At 43.8% G+C, this 20,160-nt stretch overlaps 1 protein-coding gene across 5 annotated transcripts in view; it reads right to left on the bottom strand.

Annotated features, from left to right (window-relative positions):
* The window catches only part of CUNH8orf34 (chromosome unknown C8orf34 homolog), a 418,058-nt gene that overhangs the window by 385,452 nt on the left and 12,446 nt on the right, over positions 1-20,160 (bottom strand). The window contains exon 2 of one of the 5 annotated variants that reach the window (XM_019527770.1): positions 18,745-18,823. The exons of the other annotated variants lie outside the window; for them this stretch is intronic. The gene's annotated coding sequence lies outside the window, so the exon portion shown is untranslated. The remainder of the gene's footprint in view (positions 1-18,744; positions 18,824-20,160) is intronic. 5 annotated transcript variants of the gene reach the window in all.

Genomic DNA, 20,160 nt, shown 5'->3' with positions numbered 1-20,160 from the left:
AGGGCTCAAGATAAGTCTCCTAATGGGTTCTTAGATGGGCGTCAGAGGGACACTAACCCACCACCTGTCGACGCTGACTTGGTGCAGTCATTTGTATGGGCTGGATGTGTTCAAGCCAGCAGGCCCGGATGAGCTGCATCCACGAGTACTGAAGGAATTGGCCAGTGTCATAGCAGAACCACCAGCACAGCTGTTTGAGCACTCATGGCACTTGGGTCAAGTCCCGAAGGACTGGAAAAGGGCCAATGTGGTCCCTATTTTCAAGAAGAGGAGGAAGGAGGATCTGAGTAATTATAGGCCAGTCAGTCTCACCTCCATCCTTGGAAAGGTCTTTGAAAAGATTATGAAGGATCGCATTTGTGGGAGTCCAGTGGGAAAAATAATGCAGCAGGGAAACCAGCATGGATTTGTAGCAGGTAGATCATGCCTGACCAATCCGGTTTTGTTTTATGACAGGGTCACAACATGCTTAGATGCAGGAGTAGAGGTAGATGTCATTTCTTGGATTTTAGCAAGGCCTTCGATACAGTATCTCATTCCATTCTCATAAATAAATTAAGAGGCTGTGACATAGATGTTTACGTGGTCCAGTGGGTGGCAAATTGGCTTAGCGGTCACACGCAGAGAGTGATAGTAGATGGGTCGGTATTGACCTGGAAGGATGTGAGTAGTGGGATCCTGCAGGGTTCGGTCCTTGGACCTGTACCCTTCAGTATCTTCATCAGTAACATGGATGTAGGTGTGAAGTGTACTCTGTCCAAATTTGCAGATGATACTAAATTGTGGGGTGAAGAGCACACTCCAGAGGGTAGGGAACAATAGCAGCCAGACCTGGACAGGTTAGAAAAGTGGGCAGTACACAATGGGATGCAGTACAACAAGGACTAGTACAGAGTGCTGCACCTAGGGCACAAAAATATCCAGAACACCTACTGGCTGGGAAGTGATCCTCTCAGCAGCACAAAAGCAGAAAGGGATCTTGGAGTCATAGCAGACTCCAAATAAACATGAGTTGTTAGTGTGATGAAATGATCAGCAAAGCATGACAAATAGAACCAAGGAGGTGATCCTTCCCCTCTATGCAGCATTGGTCAGACCACAGTTGGTACTGTATCCAGTTTTGGGCACTGTACTTCAAGAAGAATGTTGATAGACTTGAGAGGGTCCAGAGGAGGGTTACTTGTATGGTTAGGGGCTTACAGAACAGGCCCTATGAGGAGAGGCTGAGGGACCTGGACCCCTTCAGCCTCTGCAAGAGAAGGCTGAGAGGTGATTTTGTGGCCAAATTCATTATGGGAACACAGCAAGGGATCAGAGATACTCTGTTCACCATGGCACCTCTTGTGGTAACAAGGAACAATGATCACAAAGTGACAGAGAGCAGATTTAGGCTAGATATCAGGAAAAACTTCTTCACGGTAAGGGTGGCCAAAATTTGGAATGGGCTTCCAAGGGAGGTGGTGGTCTCCCCTACCTTGGGGGTCTTTAAGAGAAGGCAGATAGGCATCTAATCCCAGCACTCTTTCCTGCCTAGGCAGGAGGTTGGACTCGATGATCTGTTGAGGTCCCTTCCAACCCTAGCATTTATGAATCTATGATCTCCAAAAATGTATATGCAGATGAGGCATAGGTAGGCTGACCATGCATCCCAGATTGGCCAGAACAGTCATGAATTTCACAGGCTATTCCAGCCAATTGGCACAAACTGAAACAAAAAGCCTCAGATTCAGCTGGTGCAGGCAGAAGCAGAGACTGCTGCCACCCAGAGTGCCCAGGCTGGAGCTTGCTAAGCAGTGGCTGGAGGCAGGGGGGCAGGCTGGGTGCCACTCCTCAGCCAGGATGGCTGCCCATTGTTATCAGCCTTGTGCCCTGCAACTGCTGGCACTGCCAATGCCCAGGTGGGAGGAACTGCTCCCAGCTGGGTGATGAAGCCCAGCCATAGGCCTCTGTGCTGTCCCACCCTGCCCTTCCATCAGGGCCCCTGGGAGGCATGGAGTTAGGAGTTGCATGTGCACATGTGCCAACACCCCTCATCCTAGATTCCCTTACCCCATTCTGGCTTTTTGCCATGCTGGGAACTGGGGGTAGGGGGGTGGGGTGGGGTGGGGTAGGGAGGGACCCAGCCCAGCCTCCTCCCACCCCGAAGAGCGCAACTAGCAAACTGGGCAGGAGTGACTTACATCAGGGGGGGCTCCTTTCCCCCCGGCCCCAGTTTCCAGCACAGCAAAAACTGGGCTGGGCAGCCCTTCACTGTAGCTCCCTGGCTGCAGCTGTCAAGAAGTTGGGGCAGAGGGGGCCCGGCCACGCGGACCTGACCCTGCCCTGCCCACCCTGCCCTGCCTTTTGAACATCTGTACTTAGCCATAAGCTCCAACTGTTCCAATATAAGTAGCCATTTTGAGTTCCAACAGATTCCAAGTACACACAATTAAAGTATATCTGTAAGGTTGATTTAATGCATGCCCTGTTTGTGGGATCCCATCCTTGTCACTAGTTGTTGCATTTGTCCAAAAGCATACAGAAACAAATGACTGCAGACACAAAGGAAAGAGTGCCGGCAGACTGGCAAGCACAGAATATATTACTAACACAAAATTAAGCTGTGCCTTGATTGCCTTCATCAGATTCAACAAAAAGTAACTTTCGGAGTCTTATGTACACACTTTCACTTATCTTTAGGGCTGTACAAAACAGCACCATTTAATTTCAACTTCAGTTTCACCGTTTCAATGGGACAGTGTTTCATTTCAAGTCTCATTGCATTTTGAAAACACTGTTTTGTTTTGTTTCATCCAAACTGTTTCGCTGTTTCGATGTTTCGCCCATAGGCTATAATGGGGAAGCACAAAACTGTCTATAAGTTTGTCATTTCTTGCTTGATTTAGATGTTACTTGCAGAGATAGTAGCCCCCTCTGAGGCCATGAAGCCTACCAAGTTTCAAAGAGATAGGTGCAGGGGTTTCTGGGAAACTGCACCTCAGGCTGCTGACAAGCAAAATTTGTGACGTGTGACTGTGTGTGTGTTAAGGCCTCGCTGGCGCTGGGGCCACTACACAACACGGTAGTTTTCCCCAATGAAGTCTCCTCCTCCCCTACAGCCTCAGGTCACTCCACCACTTTAAATAACGACAGATAATACTAATAACAACTTAGTGAGCAGCATAGTAGCACCAGCAGCATCTCAGGCAGCCAAACTGTCACAGAGCCTTTCTTTCCTCTCCTGCAGGAGCTTCTTCTCCAGCAGCTGCCAGGAAACACTCCCTGCCAGCCCCAGCCCTGGGGCTTAGATGTGCCCAGGACCCTGAGTCCTTCCGGTCAGGCACTAGAGGTGTTTGTCTAAGGACATGGCACTGGCAGACAAGGTCCTTTCCTTTGGCTCAATCTAATTTGGTATCTTTTAGCAGACCACCTGAATAGCTACAGAAATAGATCTTAGCAAGCTTTCGAGTTGAAAAACCCTTCGTCAGGCTGAGGAAGCACCTGCAGTTGGTGTGTGTGTGTTCCTGGATGGAAGGAATAGAAAAGAAGCCAGAGGCACACTACAACTTGCCAGACATCTGACTTCCAGGTACCTCTCCACTTTTACCTGTACTGCTACATCTGCCTCCCCGCCCCCCTCCCCCAGCCTGTCCCTCACACCCTGATGCCTCCATTTCCATTTTCACTGATTGGCTTTCTTGCCTGCATTGCATGCCAGCCTCTGGCTTCTTTTCTATTCCTTCCATCCAGGAACACACACACACCAACTGCAGGTGCTTCCTCAGCCTGACGAAGGGTTTTTCAACCCAAAAGCTGGCATCCCAGGCAACTATGTTGAGCTTACCTGGAGACTCACAACTCCACTGCAACCAGCAAGCCTCAAGCCCTGCGTGATGGGTCTGGGCTTTCACCAGCCAGGACTGTGTGTGTGCATGTGGTGGCTGGAGTTATGGTGCCTCCTACCTGCCTTTCACCAGGGGGATCCTTGGTCCTGGCATTTCCTGGGGCTGCCACACAGCCCACGGTCCCACCAGGCCTCCTGACCCTGGCACAGTTCAGTTTTAACGGTCATGCCCAGGACCTGGGGCCTTCTCCTTCCCCACTGCCCCAGTCCATATCTCCAAGTTTGTCTGGGCATGGAAGCTCAGCAGGGACGTGTTCTTCCCCTGCTGGCTGGTGATGCAGTGAGAGCCTTCTCCAGCTCTGAGAGCAGGACATTAAATGACTTTTAAAAAATAAAAAAAGGAAATAGGTGTGAACTGAGTGAAGAGGGTGGCAGTCACTCCATCTGCACCTGGAGCTTGGGGAACCCCAGGAGCAGGAGGTTCAACTTCAGGAACACCAGCTGCTCCATCAAACCAGGATCCAAGCAGGTGTGGTAGGGCATTGCTACATCCCCAACAATGCTGAACATCCTCTCGCTCGGAACAGTGGTCGGTGGACAGGACAAGTGTTCCTAGGCAACTGTGGCCAGATCTGGCCACATCTGGCTGTGGCTTGCCTGGTAGGCCAAGGGGTTGCACAGCAGCGGCTCCACACCCTCAGGTAGATAGGCAGCCACCAAGGCCTGAGCGCTACCTGACTGATGGTGGGGGGGTGCCTCTGGACCCCACCATGGAAGCTATGCCCTTGGCCCACATTGACAGTGCTTGTGGTACAGAAGGAGACTGGCTGGTGGATGGTGTGCTAGCATGGGACAGTGGATCCCCCTCTTCCATGTCCCCCCACCTCTGCCATTCTGCCTCCCTGACTCTCTTCACTAGTACCTCTGTCCACTGATTCAGGCTTTGGCTGCTACATACGCTGCCCTTTACACTTGCGTCACACATGGCAGCCAGCACATGGATTGTACCGGACTGCAAAGGATCAAGCTGTTTCCTGATGCCCTCCTTTAGCCACCTAGCCAGTGCCTGCACATCTGGTGACAGTTGCTTGCCCCAGTCAGGAACACTTATCCCCTGGAAGCTCTCCATTTGGCTCTGAAGTTCCCTCACTACAGGGATCACCCGACTAAGGATGGCATGCCAGTACTGAGGGTCTCGGTAGCCTCAAGGAAGGGCTTGAGGACCACCAAGATCTGGGAGATGGTATCCCACTCAGCTCTGTTAAGGGGGCCACTGATCCCAATCTCCCCGAGCAAGGCCATCTCATAAGTGGCCTTCTATTGCTCCACCAGCCTCTCAAGCATCAGGTAAGTGAAGTTCCACCTGCCCCCTTCTGCATTTGGAAATGAGTTTGCTGGTGGTGTTGGTACCACCACTGGCAGCCCTGTCCTGCTCCAAGGCATCCTAGACTACAAGGTGCAGCCCATGTGCCACACAGCAGATGCCAACAAAGTTGGCACCACGGACCGCCTTGACCATAGTGGCCCCATTGTCGGTGACCATGAACCCAAGGGTGAGCTCGCCCTGCCCAATGAACTACCCCTGCACCAAGCAGTTCATAGCCCCCATGATCTCTGTTGCCATGTGGGACTCATCCATCACCTCGGCTTGAAGGAGAGCCCACCAACGGCCTGACTGGTCACACCAGCGCCCTGTGAAAGAGAGGTAGGCGTGATCTCCACCCTGGCTGCTCCAGATGTCTAAAGTGAAGTGTAAGGCCACCTGCAGACCTGCCTTGCACAGCTCCTTCAAATTCTCCCTGCATGCCTCCTCATACAGGGAGGGCACCTGCTGCATGCAGGCATTTGGTATGATGAAGCCATGAGCGCCATGAGCTGCCTGAACCCTGGGTGCTCAACTAAGGAGAAGGGGTAGCCATTTACAGTAAGTATCACCCAGAGCAATGGGGAGATCTCACTTGCCCTTGCAACGCACCCCCCTTTGTCCCTCTTTCCCCCACTGTTCCAGGGTGGCCTGCCTCTGCTTTGGGGGGATGGTGGCTTTGGAGCGAGAGGGGGACTTCCCTTTGAGCACACTCCCACTGGTGCCAGGTTGAGGAGGACCAAGGGCAAGGGAGTGGTGCCTGCAGAGATGCATCAGCATCCCCATGGTGCTCACGTGTTTTGGTCCCTTTTCCTGGCTGGTTTTGGCTCAGCCGTGCAAGCAGACAGCATATGTGGGATCATCTGCCAGCTCAAAATGATCCCAGACCACACTACCCGCTCACATCTGGGGTGTGGGTGCATGTGTGTGTGCTGCAGTTTCCCCCTCCTCAGCAGGTAGAGGCATAGCAACAGAAGGAGTAGACACAGCTGAGCCGCCTGCCTCCACAACTTCTACCTCAGTCTCCTCTGAAGTGCCTTCTGGGGAAGGAGACCTGGCTCTGGGGGAAACTTGAGGGGTGTGGAGCACAAACTCAGACAATTCCCCATCCTTCCCCAGAATTTCCCTTGCTAGGGCACTCAGGTCCAGGTCCAAGTCGAGGTCCAGCTCTTCCTCTGGCACTGGAAGGCTCAGCATGGTAAAGTGAAATAGGGGTGGAGGAGACTGTCACGCTGGTGCTGGTGCTTGTTGTCATGGTGGGGGGTGGGAGGGAGGTGGCTGATGCTCTTGGAGGGGATGCAGACTCAGGCACAGGCAGTGGCACTGGCACTACTCCTCTCTCCTTCCTGCCTGTAGAAATGGAAGCCTCATCCCTGCTAGTTGTAGGAAAGAGACTGCATCTCAGTTTGGAGGGGAAGGAACTTATACCTCTCCCTCTACCCCCTCCTCCATCCCTCCCTGAAGGCTTGCCAGCTGCTTTTCCAGCACGCTTCATGGTGTATTTCATAGTGTCTTGTCTTTATAAAAATATATAAATGTATATTTGCCTTCCTATATAAATTCTATATTATAATATCCAAGATATATATTTATATAGTTTTATCTTTATACATTTATAATGTGCCATCCTCTATAAATTCTATAGTATAATATCCAAGATAATTATTAAGTTGAAAAGAATAAATCAATTAATAATAAAGCAGAAGGTATTGCAGAATCCCACTTGCTAGGCTAGCAAGTAGGAAATCAAATCAATGGTAGTAGTAGCCTTTGTTGTCCAACATTCCTGAGCTTCTAGAAGATATCTCAGTAACTTTCCCCAAGGCAGAAAGCAGGCCAGTTCAAACAATGCTGCCTTTTATGCTGTTTTTTCATCCCTCCTCTAGAGCACTGGGATTGGAAGGGACCTCAGGGACAGATCACAGTCACTCGCTACCTACATAATCAATGTCAGAGCAGTCCTTCTCCCCTCTTCCCCCTCCCTCTCCTTACTTTGTTTCCCTGCAAGGAAAACTTTTGAAACGTTTCAATTATCCTCATTTCATTTTGAGGATGTTTCAAAGCCCTTTGTTTTGTTTCGATTTCGCTGTTTTGAGCTCAAAATGAGTCGAAACAGTGTTGAAACAAAGAAGCCAGTGAAATTTTGCATAGCCCTATTTATCTTGTACTTACAGCCCGAGGGAAAGATGTAAGACCCTAAAAGTTAAATTAGGAACGACTGATTTTATCGTGTTGCTAGTTGCTTTTCCTTAATAATACCTAACCTTCTTGCTCCTTGCTACTACATCAAACCATTTGGACTCAAAGGATTAAACTAAGGATTTCACCCAAAGGCTTTGGATTTAAATGCAATGATCTTGCAGAGGCTTATGTGCAAGAACAACTACATGTTTCCCTTGCTTTATGTGGGCTCTGTATGTTCAAATTCGCTCCTATGCAATGACCCTATTTACTTAAAAAATTCGTCATATGTAAGGGATATTCACTCTTATGCAATCAGTGTGGTAGAAGCCTGCAGTCAGCTGCTTTGTGTGGTGCATTGTAGGAGCACCACACATCGAAATATAGTCTCCTGTGTGGATCTGTGCTCCTCACTCGTTATCTGTAACGCGTGTTTCTGTAGTTGCCATTCCCATTATGATAGTACCCTGTGCTTGTGCATACTGTCTGCTGTTGGTAAGTACCAAAATTGTCTTGTAGAAGTGGTAGAAATGGATTTGGGGGTCAGTACAGTCGAAGTCTTGAAGTGTATCCCTATTTGTTAAATTGCAGAGGGGGTTCCCTTCATGCAAATTCAAGTTATGCACTGTTTTCCATGAACACATGTACAGCATAAAGTCAGGGAAAACTGTACTCCTGTTATTAGTTCCATTGACTTCAGTGAGACAAATATGGATAAAGTTACTTCTGTGCCTAAACCTTTACACGATCAACCATCGAGTAAATAATCTGAAAAGCACTGACACCATGTGTAACTTATATTTACTTAAGGAAGTGTTGCAAATTTAATTGGTACAAGTGCAACACATGAGGGGATGTTGCATGACAGTTATGAGGCGTGTGAAAGGACAATTGCGTTGGTTGCACAGGAGTATGGCTCGCAGTTATCATATTGTGTCCACACTAAAGTAAGTGTGAGATAATAGGGCAGCTAAATAAATATAAACTTACATAAGCAGGATGTACTTTCCACTTTATAAGTTATAGGTTAACTAGGTTAGAGATTACTATAATTATTAATGTCATTTATATTTTTATGAACCAGAAAAGTAACAGACATGAAATAAGATAAATGTTAGTTCTGGGTAATATAAATGTAAACTAAGAAACCTACATATTCCTAGGAGTGAAAGAAATAACTGTGAAGAACAATATACATAGCTATAGGATGCCATAATTCATAATTTTTAATATTTATATCACACAAATCATTTTTTATCACTTCCAAGCCACACATTTAAATGCAACAGGGTACATTTTCAAAGGCATAATTGCCATTTGTGCCTTTGAATATATTCCATAATGTAAACTGTCATAGATAATTTAGTCAACATGTCCTTGCTAGGTTACACAAGAGAGCTAGTATACAGTTGAGCTAATTTCTGGGCTAATCTTAAAAAGAAGAGAGAAAAAACATATTTCTTTTTCCATGCTGAACACATTATTGACTTGTTTTAGAGATGGAAAATGCAACAACTTAAGGTCACAGGAAATTTTTCAACAAGAGAGTAGTTTCATAGGGTTGTAGTTAGGAATTATGCATGGCATAAGTATAATTTGCTTGTATGAGTAACCTTTAGAGCAGGGGCGGGCAATTATTTTGGGCAGAGGACCATTTACTGAGTTTTAGCAAGCCATCAAGGGGTGCATGACAGACAGCCAGGGGCAGCAAAATCTTCATTTTCTAAATTTTTAGGGGCCCCGTGGGCCGGATAGAATGACTTGGCGGGCTGCATCCAGCCCATGGGCTGCATTTTGCCCACCCTTGCTTTAGAAATTCGGGCCTTTAATCTGTTCTCTTATTGTAAGATGCATTGTGCTTTTGTTGGAAAGGACAGCAAACAAATAAAATAACAAAATAAATTCTCTTCATAGCTACAAGCTGGAACAAAGTCTCCACATTGCTCCCAAAAGACTGTTTGTTTGTTTTTGTAACTTTTTATACAGCCAAGATGTCAATGGATTCCCTTCCTAAATATTTTTATTTCGAAAATATGTGCAAAATATAACTCTGTTTACTTGTATAGAGATAATAGGAAAAATACTCAAATTTTAAGATTGCCAGTCTGATTCTGATTACTCCATTACAGTTTTCTGGTGACTCTATTCATACTATACATTTAAAGGAACAGTGATTCTGCCCAATTACAACAATCTATACTTCTAGGCTAGGGACAGAAGTTACTCAAACTGGTTTAAGTGATCAGAAACTGGTTTAAACCTGTAACACAACAGAAGCTAAGTTCACATAAACCAGTTTCAAAACTGCCTGAAACTGGTTTAAGATAAACCTGGTTGAATGTAGTATATCAAACTTAACTAATTTGGGTCAAACCAGTTTATGAATCTTCTGTCCTAGACCCCTTCCTGGTTCAAGTTAAATCATGGTCCCCCAGCATGTTCAGCAGCCCTGGGCTGGGCTGTCTGCTCTAGACAGCAGGGCTGCCCTGACTCTGGTCCCTAGCTGGACAGTGAGGACTGGCTGACAAGGGTGGGGGAGCAAGCCCAGTCTACAGGAGGCAGAACGCTCCCCTACTCCCCAACCAGGTAAACCCCAGCTGGGGTCTGGAGCCAGGGAGGGAGTTTAAACACCCCTTCCCCCATTCAAACTTACAGCTGGGGTGCAACTGTGGACTACAAATCCCAGAGGCACCTGGAAGCAGGAAGAAGTAGTGATGAGCAACCCTGCAGAATCCTGCTGTGATTTTGGACTTCAAATCCCAGAAACCTTGGAGGCAGCAGGAAGAGGAAGCAAACACACAGTTCATGCTGACTAAGTGCCAGCAAGTCATGCTTTAGTGCCCCCCGGCTTCAGATCTGAGTCATTGCAGCCATGTTACTGCATTACCTGAATCAAAGGTAAATGTCTGTTCACTTTTGTTTCAATTTAATCTCTGCAGTTTAAACTAACCTGCAAAGACTGAATGAAATCATCCTTGGGCTTTGATGGTCTGTTCTTAGCCCTATATTCTATATGAAGAATCCCACCGATTTCAGTTCTGCAAGTGAAGAGTATGTTCACATGGACTAAATAGGAACCTTGAGGCCTCTCAATATTCTTACTATCCATTGTGGCAAACAAGCTGAAAAAGATGCTCAAAATGTTTGATGCCAATTTAATTGGATTATTAACACTGGAGATTAAATTGGAGACCATCAGGGTGAAGACAGACATAACACTTGGACCTCAACTGAAGCCTCAAGAATCTAGACATATAAGCCAGTTTAGAATAGTTTAAACCTCAGTAACCATTTCAAAAGTATGCCCAGATAATCAATTATTATGTTGAACTGGTTCAATATTATGTGAAGATACCAAGCTTCCTGTGACTAGTGTCTGGCTTGTCCTCTAGGCATCCCACACTCCCTCAATCCCAACCCCTGCACAGAAACTGGCTGCTCTGGTACATAGATAGAACTCTACTGCCTCAACATATATTGCCTATACTTGACCAAAATGTACCCGGCTGGGGACTCTAAGGGGAACTCTCCATTGCTTTTCAAGAGCTGATCAATTTCCTCAATTTACATCATTACTGACTGCCTTTCTTGCATGCATACCAGCCTCTGGCTTCTTTATTATTCGTTCCACCCCGGAAGAGCACAGACCAACTGCAGATGCTTCCTCAGCCTGATGAAGGGTTTTAAATCTGAAAGCTTGCTAAGAATTTTTTTCCAACTATTTATGTTTATATTTACGTAACAAAAGATATCAGATTCACCTAACAAACCTTGTCTGCCTATCGTCTTTCCTCTACATTTCCTCTCTTCCAACTGCAAAGGTAAATCTGTTGCTTTCACTACAAGATTCCCTAGGATGGTGAGCTAGGTAGGAAAAAAGTTGCGACTACACTAGCTAGTGTTCAAAGATGTCCAATCAACATAGACATAGATCTTAGTAGAGTCTGAGCGGGAGGTTGCAGGCTGCACTCCAGAGGTAGTATGACAGCAAGTGCAACAACTAAGTTGTCCATAGACACAGTTAAAGAGTGGCTTGACATGGTCAGAATTAATAGATTTGTGTCACCTGACAACAGTAGCATTGATATCTCTGAAGATTTCTAATCCATCTTGTGACCAAACTTAATTACAAGTATTTGAAATTCTGTACTCCGCTGTTGTTTAGTGTTGTTATTGTTATGTTTTAATGGGAAAGGAGGATGGGATAACTGTACCTGTAAGAGGAGCTGGAATGTGCTAGCTAAAACATGGCACTCCCTGCCCGACCACTCTCCTCCTGCTCCCTCCCAGCCCCCTGCAGGCTGGAACTCTGCCAGCCTGCAGAAGACTCCTCACAAAACTGCAAAGCCCCCAGGCTTTCCCGGTAAAATGATTCCAAAAACCAAAAATTGTGATTCTAATATGAGCACAATTCTTACATGCAATAATATACAAATTATTTTGGTTTTCCCATGTTGATTCAAATACGTGGTTGATTCTATTAACCAGCGATTCTATAAAGCAGAATCCGCTGGAATATAGCGAACATAGCTACAGCACTCTCAAACTATTTAAAAGTGTAAAATATACTTACAAATGTGAAATATTTTATAGGCATTTTGAAGAGCAAAATGTGTCTTAAAACAAACAAAAGAAAAAAAAGCCATTACTTAGATCCCCTAAATCCTGGAATGAAAGTCATAAGATTTGATCCTTATATCAAGTGGTTGCTCTCTCTCATTGCTTTCAGTGATGGTGAACCCACAGAAAGCCCTCAGTCAAGATGGTCAAAATGTTCTTTCCATTCAGAAATGAGACTTGCTAGCAAAGGCTGTAACTCTTTACCACTAAGCAATAGTATGCATGTGGGAGGGAAGGGATAATAAGGCAATGCAGAAGCATGTGAGCAGCAAGAAGAATTTGAGGACATGCAGAGAGGGAATTTGAGGGTTTGAAAGGGAATGTGGAAAATAAGGCGCAGGCAGGGACTATATACAGGAATGGGGCAGTAGTGGCCTTAGGGGAGGGCAAACCAGGCCACTGCCCAGGGCCCCACACTTTATAAAAAATAAAAATTAATTACACTGAATATTTCTATTATCAATATTGTATTAAGATATTTTCATTGCAGTTTCATGGATAGGGCAAAGTGAAATTAAAATAAAAAATGTCCAACTTGCTTACAGGTCATCAAAATTAAGCCTCTAAAGGGTCCCAAATGACTTCCTTGCCCAGGGCCCCAACCCTAAGGCCACAACTGATGTGGGGGACAGAATAATTTGGACACTGGGGGAAAAGGGAGAAAAAATATGCAGGGGGCAAACTGGGATTATACTAGACACTGTGGGGAGATTAGGAGTTAAACAAAAATGGGGTAGAGCAGGTGAGGGACAATAGGAATAAGAAAGGGAATGAAGAAGGAAAGGTAAGTTATTGGGCCTCTCACTCTTAGAAAGTTAACAGTTCAAGAAAAAAAAGCAAATTTACAAAATCATTATTTTTAAGGTTTTTGATTCATGTTTTCAAATGCTTCATTTTGGAAATCCTAATTCTAGAAGTACCAAGCAAGCACGGAAAATAAGATTCTCTTCACTGACTGAGCAGCCACACAGAGCAGGGGAATCTGTGAACAGTACGCCAATGAAAGAATATAAAACCAACCATGCTTTTACAGAAGGTCTGTGAAGATTAAGAATCCTATTTAAAGTATTGTCCAGTTTAACTCTTTCAAGCATGCTCTCTCTCCAAAAATCTATGAACTATCAAAAGTCAAAGGTCATGATTCCTTGAGAATTTGTATAGTACTTAGCACACTGTGAGTATTGCTAGAAACAAGTCAGCAATAACAGAGAAGAAATTCTGATTCTGAGCATTGGAAAAAAAAGGAATCTTTAAAAAGATCATCATTAAAATTTTACTTTTTATATTAAGAGGCTGGATTAAATCAAATGATAACAATTAAGGAGCCCAACTTGCTTTTTCTTTACACTCAATTCATTAAATACTTGAAAGTTGAAAAACCCTTTGCAATCCAATCAGAAGTAGTAATATATATCAACAACGTGACCTTATTTCCATTAGATTCATTTCAAATAGATTCATTACTACATTGGCTTTGCAGCAAAATTTCAAAGCCATCTTTGTTCTGGTTTATGTCCTACAGGAACAATTTGGCATTCAGGCAGTTTTTGGTTTTAGTTTTAAATAGACAGGAGGAGAGAAAGCATTTTATCAAGAGCTTATACCACACAACAAAGTCAGGAAAGAGTCAATGTTTTCAACGTATTTTAACAACTAGGTGAATATTGCCTTAGACCAGGATTCAGTCTGACTTATTTTAAAATACATAATTTTCACTGCTTTAAAAAAAAAAGCAAGCATATATCCATATGTCATGAGAACCACTAAAAACACAAAAGACAACTATAAAGCAAACAAATGCAGACAGTAGCCCAAAAACCCATATTCATTCAATAGATGTGAATTTTGTATGTCAGATTTTTTTATTATAAATCAGTTGTGTTTTCTGCTACACAAAAAGGGACATTTAAAAGTAGCCACAAAATACATTGAAAATAATATAACAAAATAATGAGATCTTGCATCTTTCCTTTCGAAGTTGCTATTACTTTTACTGTGCTCTCCTTCAGATACAGAGCTTGAAAGGCAATTTGCTATCACTGAAGGAGTTTAACAAATAGAACTTTTAATCAAAGTCTAAATCACAAATTTGCCGCAGGCTGTGGGCTGAAGAAGTGAAGCGAAGAAGAAGAACTCTGCTCGTGACAGTGAAACTGGAAGTGGAACTTCCAGTTTCACTTTTGCTGCATCCCTCAGATGCTTGTTAGTGGAGCTTTCCAGTTGATCAAGTGCCAGATAACATGGCTTTTGCTGTAATACATTGTGGATACCTTTGTAGAAATTCTCAAAAAGCAACAGAAGCAAATCTTCTAAAAACAACAAATATTTTTACTGGAAAAGAGGCCTTGTCTGTAGCTTTTATTTTACTTTTTATCTTTTGTCTTACAGATAATCTTACTAAGATTTTCATATAAAAAAGCAACTCTTAGAGTCAGTGAGCTCAACTGTGGTGAGTTCTGCAAAGAGCAAAAAATATTCGGTAGCTAAATGTAACATTTCCAACCTATGTTAGTTTCCCTTTCCTGGCAACTTATTTTAGCTTCCCACCACCTGGCTTCACATTCACTGCTACACTAAGCCTACCAGAAAACTCAACAGAAACCTGGTGAGAGAAAAATTAAGCCTCCCATCTCATTTATAACTTGTAATAATGAATGTCTGTTTTCTTTGTGTGTCAGTCAGGATGTAGAGTTCTGCACTGAAGCCTGCTGGTGGTCTTCTACTGAATTTGCAGTACATATCGCCAAACACTCTAGGCCAAAATTACTTTCTTAAATTGTACCTGTAAAATTGTTTAGGCAGCCACTGCACAAACAAAATCCATGCTTAAATATGGAAAAAATGTAATTGATACCTGCAGTATGGTCCATTTGCATACCAACATTCCCAAATCAAGTGAATGAACACAGTTTCCAAATGTACAATTAATTCCCAATTTGCTCATTTATCTACAGACATACCCATATTTTCTTGCATACCACAGTCCCCTTCACCCCAAGTAAGACACATCTTGTTATTGAAATGCAAAAGATTCTGTCAGTCATGACCTAGAGCTACTTTTTTCATGGAGAAGCTGGCTGCCATATATATGCTAGCTTTCTCAGACAGCAAGCAGGAAGAGTGAAGTCCAATATTGATCTTTTCACAGCTGCTCTCAAACTGGCAGCAGTTCTTTGCTGCTCAGGCAAAAACTGTTGCCAATTTGAGAGCAGCTGTGAAATAGTTAACATTGGACTCCATCCCTCTGGCTTGCTGCCTCAGAGTAGCTGGCAGCCATTTTGCACCACAGTAGTGTCTCCATGCTTCTATTCCAAAGAAAATCAATTTTCCTGCTTAAGACACACACCCCAAGTTTGGGAGGCAGGGATGGAAAAGGTGCATGTGACATCTGAATAAATTTGTACCCAAGTCTGGAAAATGAAATGCACAAAAGTTGGTGTTTGAAAATATAGCTCCCAATGAACATCATATTCTACAGGAACTTTTCAAAGCTACATATGAAACCAGCAGACAAAGAACCTCTTCACCACTGTACACATATATATCTTATAAATGCAAGCATAATGATAGTCTCAATGCTCTACCTCTACTTCCTCAAAGGCATCCAAGGACTGTTCTAGTAGTCCCGATTCTCATATGCATGGGTGGATTTATAAAAGCATTCCCTAAGGTAAAAAGGCTCTACTACAGACCATATACTGGTCTGTGTCTAAATTTAGATCCACAATGATATGCCACTATCACAGAGGGGAGATAACACTTTCAAAGTAATAAAAAATTTACATTCCTGCAAAATGCAATGTCTGAACAAACGTGCGAATACTCTAACAATATGCATTCTGGGCACACATGAAATATTCTAACAGTATATCTGTCAGAAACCCTGCCACATGTTTCACAACATAAGCCAATCACTGTTTGTATGGGGTTAAGAAAAAGTGACCCTTATTACAGTATTTTTAGACAATTTGTATATCTTCTTCTGGAGACATTTAATATAGAATACTTCCAAAGAATGGACACTGGGCTATATCAGCCACTGATCTGATTCACCATGCTAATTACTATGAACACTGCAATCTAGAATTCTGCTTATGAACTATGGAAACTCTTTGAGGGTTCCACCTAGCTGTCTGATTCTAACCATTTCTCAGTGTAAAAATCATATGCTGCACAAGAATATTTCTTCCTAGAGACAGAATGTAACCATATAGCTGTCTAAAACTGAAATGAAAATAAATGTTAATTCTTGAACAGGCTGGAAAACAGCATCTCCATGAGACTATTGATATGATTTATGTACCAAAAGTTACTCTCTACAAAGGGGAGAGGGGGTTGATATTGTAAAGAGTCTTAAACTGACAGCTGACAATCCCTAGATTTGTACATTTAAGGACTGAGGGCATAATGTTCCTAGAGGCTAGCCCACAACTCTACAATTGATTCTCAGCCTTTTACTAACATAGCTACCAGATATTCTATAATGTCTGTACAAAAATAGCAATATTCTCAGGGATAAATTCAGGTTTAGGTTAATTTTTGCTTTTACAACATAGCTATTTTAGTTACTTTAGCTAATTGTATTCAACTGATAACATGATGCAAGTAAAAGTACCTTTCCACTTCATAAGTTGGAAAAAAATTTAGTTATTTTAGTGAGTTCAAATATTTTTCTTCTGCCTTTTAATTATATGAAAAATAAATAAAATAAAATCTATATATTTCTACTTGAAAGTAATGTACTATACTGCACATAATTTTTTTATGGTACAATGAATAATTATTTAGCTACACACATTAGATTGATTGTATGTTTCTCAAGTAAATTCTTATTTGTTTAGGATCCATGGCCCAGAACGCTCTCCTAAAGGAACTGAAGCCTAACAAAACATAGTCAAAAGAGGTGCTGCCCCCCTTCTTACTCAAATGAGAATGGGGGGGGAAAGCCCCTTGTCTTTGATTTGAATACAAAGCAGGGCATGGGGGAGGTGGCTTCTGTAGCTCTGACTCTGGCCGTGAGCCCAGGTTGGGGCCAGAATCAGACCCACAGCAGCCTCCTGCCCCCTTTCTGCTGTCCCTCAACAGCTTCTGCCCCCCTGTTTATGGTCAGGCATAGTTTAGCTCTGACTTGGGCTGAGTTCTCTGCCGGGTACAGAGCATATGGAAATTCTGTCCCCTGCCCAGCTAATCAGCAGTGTCAACTGCTGCACTGCCTGCCTGGCCAACTGGCAGTGCCAACACTGCTGCATGGCCCAGCAAGGCCTGAGCTTCCACATGCTGTGCTCTGGAATGGAACAGAGCCCGAGCAGCATCTGACAATGACAGGGAGAAGTGGGGCAGAGGCAGAGACTGGGAAGAAAGGGGGAAGGAGCAGAGGTTGAGGGAGGAAGGGGGTGGGGGCAGAGGCTGTCAGGAGCCAGGGGTGGGTGAGTGCCAATTTCAGGGCTGGGGCTACACAGGGAAGAAGGCTACATAGGGAAGAATAAAGGGGACAGAGAGCAAGAGGGCTACCTGACCCCCTAGCCACTGCTGTAGCAGTGGGAAAAGGATGAACTTAAGACACCCTCCAATAATTATGTATCTGGAAAATTATAGCAAGTTTATAATTCTTCCATATTGTGGAGGCATCTTAAATTCAGGGTCGACTTCAATTCAAGTAAATAAGGTAATCTAGAGCCATAGCAACTCTCTCATTGGCCCAACGCATCCTTAAGTACTCCAAGCATAGAAAGCAGCTTGAACAAGAGAGACTGATGAAACCCCACCCTAGAGCATCCATTTAATCCAGGAAGAGAGGGAAATGAGCATTCAAATCCTTTCAAGTAGAAGAGATCACTACTTACCAAGGGATTTAACTACTAAGGTAATAAAAAAAAAAAGAGAGATGTCACATCTTCTTCTCTACTTGTTTTGTGCGAGACATACTTTAAGACAGGTATTCTGGGTTAGTGTACCCCTGGCGGCCAGTCAAGAAGGAGGGAGTCTCCTGGCAGCTGGTGGACAAGCAGGGAAGGGAGGGGGGTCCCCCAGTGGTGGCGAAAAGTGTCAGTGGTGGAAGTACCAGCGGCAGAAATACCAGCAGTGCAGCAGCAGTGGAAGTGGCGACAGCACCTGCTGCCGAGTACCCCCAGAAGCCTTCCCAAGTACCCCCAGGGGTATGCATACCCTCGGTTGAAAACCCCTGCTCTAAGAATAGGATCCAAACCAGGGCCCACAAGCAAGATAGGCCAAGGAATGCCTCATTTTGTACATCCCAGTATAGTTTAGGTGTGAGCGAGGTGTCTTGCTGTTCAACACTGTCAACAATTACACAGTTCATAACATACCCGGAAGTAGAACTTTAGACATGGAGGAAACTTTACTGCCACAATAGAAAAGCAGCAGAGGCAGGTCCTATTTGAGTCCTGCTGACTCACTGTGACAAGATCATTCATTCTACCCAGCATGTAAGAGAAGTGGTAGTCACTATCTTCCCATGTTAAGATACTTTAACATGGGATACTCTCATTTTCTACTTCAGTTGCTAATACCTTTGACATTTCAGTTAAATACTCCTTGCCTTGAATGCACACACAAAAAAAGACAAGAGGTTGTGGAATCTCTGTCTTCAGAGGTTTTTAAGAACAGGTCAGACAGACATTCTTCAGGAATTATTTTGTTAATGTAGCTTGCTGGTCTAGATAACCCCTCTTTGACCCCTATTTGCTATTATACACTAGGGAGTCATACAATGTAAAGCTCTCTCAAGCAACTGTACCTTTTTTACTGATCTCCATGTGCTGTATGTGTTGAAGTAATAGGAGATGGATTTCCAAAGAGCTGGTGTTATCTGGCCACTGCTACCGAGATAAGGAGAAGCAGCAGACAGCTTAGCGCAGAAGAGAAAGAGGAACAAATACACTGTATCACACACAGCACCCTAGTAATTGGCAGTTTTGAAACAGAAGAAACCAGATACTAATCAAGAGCCTCTGCCCCACAAACTACTAATAAATCAGGAATTCTGGGTTTTTTTCATTCCAGACAACAGTTTGCTGTGTCAGTATACCTAGAAAAGTCCTGCTTCCTTCTGATTATTGCTCATTCAGCTGAGCAGGTGTGCAAGTTTCTCTGTTCTCTGACTTCCTCTCTGACCTTCATTGACCAAATCTGCTGACACTCTACCCATTCTCTCTGATGTTTCTGTTTATCCACTATTAATCAGGAGTACTTATACACTTCCTTGAACCAAGCCTGGTGACAGTTTGTTACACCATTATAAACATAAGTTGCTGAGCAAACATAACCATACCAAGCTCTGCCTAACTTCACTATAAACAGGCTGGGTCCCACAGAATTTGTACACATTGCAAAAGAGTAACTGCTGTTAAAAGATAGACAGTTACAATCAGGAATGAGAGTGAGACAAACCCTTCCAAAGTAGGGTGAAGAGGGTTTTATGGACTTCTGGCTGAAACCTGAGGTGTTACTTTGTGGCAAAGCTTTTATAAACATGAGAAGTTATAAAGTATTACTGAATTTATCCAATTGTCTACCTACTGAACTCTTAATATATATGATATTTTCACAGACAAGAGAAAGTATAGTTAGCATGGGATACAAGAGTGATTTGCAGTCTTTGTTCAAGACAAATTCCCATCAACTTCTAAAGGTATTTTCTCCATCTCTGGATGGTAGGATCAAGCACTAGCTACAAGTCTACAGCAAGTTCCAGGACAAAATTCACATCACCTGCATAAGGGTTAGTGAAAACAAGTGGAATAGACAGTGAATGAATGAAGGGGGCAAGGGGGAATTGGAGAAATAGAGCTAGAAAGACTCCAGACCCTTTACATCATTTGTAAGGCTTCTATACCACTTAGCAAACCTGCCTTATACCCTGACCTAAATGGGTTGACCCAGAGACTTTTCCATGGTGTACTGGGATGTGCTGATGGTCTTTCCATTTTTAACCAATTTGCAGGCTCTAAGTCATACGCAAGACCCTATACAGGTTTTCTTCACCAGGATATGAGTCTGTAGCAGAATGTGGGTCTCTAGCAATGTTCAATTAATATCACAGTTAATTAATAGCAATACCACAATACATTCAGCCTCTTATGGTTTTTAATCCCATCCTTGGCCGTGTGTAGATGAAATGAGAGGCGTGTATACACAACACTTTAAAGGGGAC

The sequence above is a fragment of the Gavialis gangeticus genome, unplaced genomic scaffold (assembly GCF_001723915.1).
Source record: "Gavialis gangeticus isolate Ggan-Ray unplaced genomic scaffold, GavGan_comp1, whole genome shotgun sequence".
Taxonomy (NCBI): Eukaryota; Metazoa; Chordata; order Crocodylia; family Gavialidae; genus Gavialis; species Gavialis gangeticus.
Note: the sequence above shows the minus strand (reverse complement) of the source record. Positions and strands in the feature narration are given on the sequence as shown.